We start from the raw sequence: 7629 nt of genomic DNA, 5'->3' as shown, positions 1-7629 counted from the left end.
ATGAAAGTTTTTACTATATCCCTCTTGAATATTCATCACTTTGGGACCAAGTTCATGTCTTGTGCAAATTACCATTACTATTATCAACTCTCAAAAATATATAAGTGAAGCATGAGAGTGCAAATATTTGTTTAAAATATAATCTTATGAAATCTCAAAATAATATAAGTGAAGCATGAGAGTGCAAATATTTCTTTAAAATATAATCTTATCAACTCTCAAAATAATATAAATGAAGCATGAGAGTGCATGTATTTCTTCAAAATATAATCACCACCGAGCTCAAAAAGATTTAAGTGAAGCACTAAAGCAACTGCCAGCTCAAAAGATTTAAGAGAAGCACACAGAGCATTCTAACAAATCATGATAAACGTGTGTCTCTCTCAAATAGGTGTGTCCAGCAAAGATGATTGTGACAAACGAAAAAGCAAACAAAGCAAAGACTCATATAATACACAACACTCCAAGCAAAACTCATATCATATGACGAAGAAAAATATAGCTCCAAGTAAAGTTACCGATGGTCGTTAGAAGAAAGAGGGGATGCCTTCTAGGGCATCCCCAAGCTTAGTTGCTTGGGAGTTCTTGAATATTACCTTGGGGTGCCTCGGGCATCCCCAAGCTTAGGCTTTTTCCACTCCTTATTCCTTCACCCAAACCTTGAAAACTTCAATCATGCAAAACTTAACAAAACCTTCCCGAGATCCGTTAGTATAAGAAAACAAATCACTACTTTAAGTACTGTTGCAAACCCATTCATATTTTATTTTGCATTATACCTACTGTATTCTAACTTCTCCATGGCTTATACCCCCCGATACAATCCATAGTTCCATCAAAACAATTGATCAATATTGGTTTTAGCAATTAATACAAGAACTTCCCTTTCCCTAATTGATCCAATATTTTTAACAGAGCTTAAAATAGGCCTAGAGATCATATCTAATTAATGTCATCAATTTTGGATGTGCCTAAGTATTTTCTGGATTTATTTCCCCAAGTGGCAAAAACTTAAATTATTTCTGTGAGAAGAATATTGCATTGATCTTAGCAATATTTGGTCATTCCTTGGATCCAGATGGAGTGGAGAGCCTCTTCAAATGTTGGTGTGATCTATCTCAACAAAGGAAGTCGGTTTCCTTTGTGGCAGTCAGAGCTAGGGTTTCAACTTGCAGTTGACTGGAATTTGATCTAGTTTGGTCTTGCCTGTGATGTGATCCAGGTATAGCTAGGGTGAGGTGAACTTTAATTACAAAATTCATTAGAAAAAGACTTTGGAAGAGATTCAAAAGTCAGTAACATCACAAAAATAAAAATTAAATCTAATTTTTGGGGTGTTACACTTGGGCATTAGGAATTTGCAGGCGATCAATCAAGGGCTCATTCTCTCGACGGCATGGAGACTTGTAAAGGAACCAGAAAGCCCGTTGGCACAATTACTGAAGGCTAAGTATCATCATGACACAACTATTTGTAGAGTAAAGGCTAATACACTGAAGTCTGCTTTCTGGACTGCAATTTTGAAGATGAGGCCCCTTCTCATTTCACTGTTCGAAGGCTGGGAAAATATCTATGATAATCTAAAAGTGCATACAAACATAGCTTCGCCAATCTTCAGCTTCTTTCAAGACAAAGACCAAAAGCGGTGGCACTGCAAATTATATAATTGCACAACCATGTATGGAAAGAGAAGAATATGGCTCCAAGAGCCCAAACCTTCGCTTGGAGACTTCTTAGAAAAGCACTTACTACAGGTAAAAGGGCAGATACACTCTCTAAGTTTATTAGTGAAAACTGTACAACCCGTGGAAATACTGAAAATGAAATGCATCTTTTTTTTCTTATGTCCTTTTGCAAAAGCAGCTTGGTATAGTTTTCCATGGTTTACTAAAACTGATTTTATTGCCCAACATAACAGTTCGGTTTCGCAAATGATCCAAGCCCTCCTCACGTCCAATCACCCATAACTAAATGTTGTCTCACAGTATACCTTCCTATGGTGTATTTGGAAATCTAGAAATGATATATAATCGCTTTGGCGGGGCTACTAAGTCTCCTTCTCAGGTATTTGCAGCGGCAATGGCGATCATGCAAGGAACTAATTTGGAGGTTGCAGCTCAGTCTCTAGAATACAAAGTAATCAGCTTGCATGAAACTGCTAATGATGCGCCTATGGAGACCCTTTTGCAGAAACAGGGTCAATTGACAATGCAATCGACACCATCTCCCGGGGAAACAATCACGGACATCTCATGTATTTCAGGTCCTATTGTCTATATAGATGCAACATGGATTCCAGGATTTCAATATCAGCTGACTGTAGCAGGTATAGGTATATTTATACAGTTTGCAGGCAATCTGCGGTGTTCTCAGCTGTGCATCTCGGCTGTCTCTCCACCGACGACTTCAGATTCAGCAGGGAACATTTCTGACGGAGAGCGCGATTCTGACGAAAGCTATAGCGGCCAGCAAGCCCATTCTTGCTCCGGGTCATTGCACTATAAGGCCACAACTTGCATGCAATACAGCTTCCTCAGCCTTTGATGCTACAAGAATTTATCACATCAATAGGAGCTACAACTTTCGAGCAGATCACCAAGCTAAATTAGCAATCAAAACTCAAAATTCTCCTTCGAGGTTCACATGTTTAGGTTTAAGAAATGGTTCTTGCCTTAGTGCAGTACTAGCTGCACTTTCTTCAGAATTTCAATGCAAGGTTGTACTTGTACGATTCTGTTAATCAATGCAATATGTGGGTTCAAAAAAAAATCTCTACCATTTTTAAACATTCCTATTTGCTAATGCAACCATAGGCTAGAATCCGGAAGATATTCACTAGGACATACACTTTAGACATCTATGTCAAGATATCAAAGAATATGTATACATATGTGCGGGGGTAGAACACACACACACACACACACACACACACACACACACACACACACACACACACACACACACACACACACACACACACAACTTGCACATCTGACAAATATTAATCGCTGGAAGCATTATATTTTCTTATGTTTCACCTCCACACATTGAAGAGATCCAATAAGATCCTTCAAAGGAATGTCACAAAAGAAGAAAATGCATGAAGCTTTTGTTACAAATATAATTTAAATTTCGCACACTTGAAGCATATATTTCAATAACAAACACTACATACTATATAAAGAACATTATGATGTAGATGCATACATATTTTTATGAGATTAACTAGGTTATCTATGTATTAAAAATATACTACCTAACATTTTAATTAAGTAAAAATATTAAATCTAAGGAAGTAACAAAGTTTAGTACAAATCCTATTTATTTTAATCGTCCTTTATCGCAAGTCAGCACCATCGACACTTCTGCACCGCAAAAGAACCGTGTCCCCTCATAATAGCGCCCACTCTCTAAGGTCTTGCATTTAATCAAGATACATTCCGGTTTGAACCTGTTGTGCCGACACTACATGAGATATTAGAAACTTCACTGAAACTGTAATGGGAGAAATGATCGTTTTTAATAGTGACATCTAAAATATTGGTAATTTATTTGTTTTATCTCAGATACGAGCACAATTATGGATCTACATCCATGACCAATCCTACCTCTGTGACATGGGATAATGAGATAAAGTTAACATGTGGATCACATTTATATCATGGAAATCTCAATAAGAGCTCCCAGTTGTTGTTCACCAACATCTCAGATCTATTATGAGAAATATACACTAAAAGATAAAGCAAAAAGTCCATCCAAAACAATAAGGTGTGCATCAAGGGTGATACCTTGTGATAGCCACGTCCTCACCGCTACTTGTCAGGTAAATCGAGAGATATTTGCGGCCGCCCAATCGGAAGCGTCGCCGGAGGAAGGCGCTGATTGGTTCGCGTCACATGCTGCGAGGCGCTGGGTTGGCTTGCATCGCGTGGTGGGCACGCGAGGTGGGTGGAGGCGGGACCTGCTTCTGTCTCATCCTGGGCGCTGTCAGCGTGCTTTGAGTTGCGCTAAATCATGCGGTGTCCACATAACACCTCCCCCATACTGCTTTTCCTTCTTTGCTAAGCAAACCCCACCTCTGCCTCTTTAGCTCTCCTGCATCCTTTCGCCGCCGCCGCCGCCTCCGCTGCCTCTCCTCCCCGTTCCTCTCTCCTAGCCAAGCTCCAGCCCTCCTCCTTGACCGCCTCTCTACTTCTCTGAAGAAGTAGCACGGGCCGGTCGCTATGCCTGAGCCGCCACAAGGTCATCGGGTGGAGGATCCGGTGCCGGCGAGCCACTCACGCCGGTGACTGAGGTCTCGGGGCAGCTGGAGTTGCCGTCGCCGTATGGAGAAGGGTCGGCGGGGATGATGGTGTTGGGGTCTTTGAGGGGAAAGGCACCGCCGACGAGGACGGCGGCACGGAAAGGTAAACTCCTCTCCCTTTCTCCAGTTTTGTTTACAGATTTTCTCAAGCGAATGCGCTCCTATGTGTCCAGGCCAACCCGGCACAGCCACGGCATGCCACCGCCGCTTGTCCTCGTCGCGCGCCGGCGCCGCAGACGGCCATCTCCATGCCCCGCAGTCGAGCAGGAGTCGCGCAAGCATGACGAGGAGAGGAGCCGAAGGAGATGTGGAGCACAGTAGGGGGAGCAGAGGGGATTGGTGCAAAGAAAAATCTGAGATTTTGGGTCATTGGGGATCGGTTACATATTCAGGGTTCAGACTTCAGACATCAGCTCCTAAAATGTGCTTACAGTTTTTCACTTCTACCGGTCCCTACAAATAACAATATGGACCAGCTAGGTGTTCCCTCGAGTGAATTGCTAATCAAATCAGTGAAGCTGGGGTAGTTCCCTTACAAAGCGCTAATTCCCAATGCATCTTGTTGTTTCAGGTGCTTGGACGATGAGCAAACTAATGCGACGAGATCTTTCAAGTGATCTACCTGCTGCAAGTGATCAATTTCGTCTGGATTGGATTTCCATTTTATCTTTGTGATTGTTTTTCTGAAAATCAATCAAATAATAATGCATGAGGAGTAAATCATGCATCCGTTGCTTTATACTAAGCTTTCTCCACTGTTAACCCAAAAGATTAGAGTTCATGCCTAACTTGTGAGGCCTAGATGTTTAATTAGACTATAGAACTCAGTATTATTCTTTGAAAGTTCCAACTTTCAACTACTTATATCATTGTCTCTATATTTGATTTGTTTTCTTATGAAAACACAGTTGCGATATTTGCAGTCTGAAAACAATGCATCCAGTTCAAGTATTCTTAGACATTAATGCACACAACAGTTATCACTAGTGCAGAACCGGGCAATAGCACCGGTTCGTAAGGCCCTTTAGTGCCGGTTCAGGAACCGGCACTAAAGGTTCGGCACTAAAGCCCCCCCCCCTTTAGTACCGGTTCAGCACGAACCGGTGCTAAAGGGGAACCACGTGGCACGAGCCAGCTCCGGGGGCCGGGAGCCCTTTAGTACCGGTTAGTAACACCAACCGGTACTAAAATGTTTGGGGGGTTTTTGGTTTTATGATTTCTTTTTCATTTAATTTTGTGTTTTCCATTTTAATTTTTTTTCGTTTGCTGGTATTTTACGGTACTACACATTGTACACGTTATGCATATATATATATATATATATATAAAATAGAATTTCTAGTAGAACCAATCATATATGTATATCATCAATGTCTCACAAACCATATTAATTCACACATACACACATGTATAGCTATATACAATTTCTCCTACATATGCATGCATGTTGCCTTCGAAGCCAGTGGTATTAGCCTAATTGGTGCCTTCGGAGCACGATGACAATTGGAAGTGGTTCATGGGGGCGGTAGCGGGTAATAGTATTCTCCCTTCGGATTTATGACCTGGTCGAGCAAAAATCCCGCTATTTCCTCTTGAAGTGCTTCGACGCGCTCCGTTGGTAGGAGCTTGTCCCGCACCTCTTTGAACTGTTAAGAAGGAGATCAATATGCATGTGTATTAGTTGTGTGACTAGATATCGATAATGGTGTAAAAATTGTGAATAGTGTTCTGACAACCGTACCCATTCCTGTCTTTGAGATCTGCTCCTTTCGGATGCCATCATGCGAATGTTCTCGCAAATGCAGAATGCACACACATCAGTCCCTTGTGTCTGCTTCAGGGCCTTTATTACGAGAATGGAATTTAATTTGATCAGATAATAATTAATCAAGCATGATAATTAATTAAAGAGATGGCAGCTAGCTAGCTAGCTAGTACTACTTAATTACTTACCTTGGATCGAAACCATTACAGCTGTGGTTTCCATTCGCCTTCCGTGACGCTGATGAACCTTGTCCAAGCCCTGCCCGCCGACAAAGAAAATGAATAAAGGGGTTATTAAATAGTTCATATCATGAAATGACGAACTAAATAGGCCGAGATATATAGTTAATAATGATTGAAATTACCTGTTGACTATCCCATACAAGATGTTGTAGTCACTATTTGCTTTGAGTAGCGAGTCCAGTATTTCAACTGTTCCGGCGTCAACTTTAATGATACACAAGATCCAGTGAAATCTGCATGCACACACGTTTGCATGTCTTAATTAAGCGGGCATATGTAAGAAAAACATGTAGCTAGCTAGCTAGTAGGCAAAAACAGAGAATTTGTAGTACAAGAAAGTGTGACTCACTGGAAGTTGTAAGGAAGTAGTATATCTTCATTGTATTTGAGGCGCTTCAAGAACTCTAGCATACTGTCCTCTACCTGCTTTTCATAATACTTGCTCATTTTCCATGTGTATTCATTAACGGTGTTTGGGTCAATGAACCCAATGCCATAGCGTCCACCTTTTCTCATTTCATACATCTTCATCCTGCATAATACCACAGAAAAGAATATAGTGAGGATAATTACAGGTAATGATTGATCAAAAGGATCACTACAGCTAGCTTGAGACTTAAATTACAGAAAGAAATCACTTACAGACAATAGCAACTGACGATAGATTTGTCGAGTGCGTCTTGATTGTATAACTGAAACAGTTCAGAATACTCAACGGCCACAGCTTTCTCATGGTAGTAATCATCCTTCTTGACATCCACCATGAGGGACTCTCGATTGGATCTCTTGGTAATGCCCATGTACCATTGATGCAATTCATACATCCTCGTTGGGAGCTTGTTGACATCTTCTGGCTCGACCAAAGGTTCGCCCCGGACATATTTCCGTTTTATTTCCTCCTCTGTAATCCCAGGCATGTCCTCGATCTCGAGGAGTTGTCCAACAGTGATCTTGAGTTCTTCAGCCTGCATTATATGCTCCTGGGTTATTACCACATCACCCATGTCGGGAACGTAAACTGTTTGGCCACAATAATATTGGGCGCGCGTACTGTCACGTGTTGTTGGCGGCACAACAAGCGGGGGAGTCGATTGCGCCGCCTGTTTTCCCAGCTGGGCAACGGTTTTCCCGCATTTTTCAACGGGTGCTTGTTGTTTGCTCGAGCTCGAGCTCGCCTCCTTCTGTAGACGTCGTCGATGTAACTTCCTGATGTGGCGCTCATAGTCTGTGTCAACAGGCTTAGGAGCTGGTGCTTGAGCCATACGAATGAAGTGGTCAACTACTTCCACAGGCACTTTCTCCCTTGGCGGCGGTGGCGG

The 7629-nt window shown here is 41.8% G+C and overlaps 1 long non-coding RNA gene across 2 annotated transcripts; it reads left to right on the top strand.

Annotated features, from left to right (window-relative positions):
• Positions 1-3337: 3337 nt before the first annotated feature.
• Positions 3338-5167, top strand: LOC125534406 (uncharacterized). Of its 2 annotated transcripts, XR_007294470.2 has the most exons (3): positions 4041-4406; positions 4477-4783; positions 4875-5167. It is a non-coding gene; the product is annotated as an uncharacterized LOC125534406 (long non-coding RNA). The 2 variants fall into 2 exon arrangements; XR_007294469.2 differs by having other exon boundaries at positions 3338-4406; positions 4477-5167.
• The last annotated feature ends 2462 nt before the right edge of the window (positions 5168-7629 follow it).

The sequence above is a fragment of the Triticum urartu genome, chromosome 2A (assembly GCF_056163025.1).
Source record: "Triticum urartu cultivar PI428250 chromosome 2A, HENAU_Tu73, whole genome shotgun sequence".
Taxonomy (NCBI): domain Eukaryota; kingdom Viridiplantae; phylum Streptophyta; class Magnoliopsida; order Poales; family Poaceae; genus Triticum; species Triticum urartu.
The sequence above is the reverse complement of the archived record's forward strand: the minus strand, read 5'-3'. Positions and strand labels throughout refer to the sequence as shown.